Source organism: Pistacia vera, unplaced genomic scaffold (assembly GCF_008641045.1).
Source record: "Pistacia vera cultivar Batoury unplaced genomic scaffold, PisVer_v2 Contig276, whole genome shotgun sequence".
Classification (NCBI taxonomy): Eukaryota; Viridiplantae; Streptophyta; class Magnoliopsida; order Sapindales; family Anacardiaceae; genus Pistacia; species Pistacia vera.
In genome coordinates this window covers 711708-712500 of record NW_022196086.1, presented here as the reverse complement: position 1 = coordinate 712500, position 793 = coordinate 711708, and positions in this window count along the sequence as shown.

Genomic DNA, 793 nt, shown 5'->3' with positions numbered 1-793 from the left:
TAATGAGCGGATTGGAGTTTCTAGACATAGAAGCAAGCGAATCTCAAAATTTAGGGAAGTTTTGAAGCGGATTTGAAACACTATGAAGCTTGTTCTCACAGGAAAGCATTGCAGATTGAAGATTCAAGCAAAGAAGCAAGCTAAGGGCAATTTCATAAAATTTAGAATTGTTCAGGAAGGTTCGCCGCGGTGAAGTTCTTTCTTCGCCGCGGCGAGAGACGCTAGGCACGAGATTTCACTTTAACTCGTCACCGCGGCGAAGTTCTTTTTTCGCTGCGGCGAAGTCTGCGAATTCCAGTTTTCTTCAAAACGCACAATTTAATCTTAGGAAAGTTTTTAGGTTTTTTGGGCCGACTATATAAGAAAAACTTTTCCATTTTGAGAGTAGGTCGTCTAGGTTCGTCTTTGTTTGAGAGGAGCTTTGACATTTTGGGAGAAAATGAGAGAAGATTTGATATTTAACCTTGTGAATATATCAATTAGGGGAGATCTTTTACTCTCTTTTCTTTGTTTCAACATGTTGAACGCTGTGTTTACTGTTTTTCTTATTATTTGTGTTAATTTCGTTATGAACTAACTCAATTTGGGTTAGTGTTTTGATGTAATTCGGATTTCTATGGTTAATCAATAGATTATTGTTGTTTTTACATTCTATTACATGGATTGTGTGATTATTCTGATTTTATTTGTTGAACATGATGAGATTGAGAAATGAATCATGTTAGGCTTCTTGGGTAATCACCATTGTTGTATTGAATGCTAGAGATAGGTTTGAGAATCAACGAAATCAATC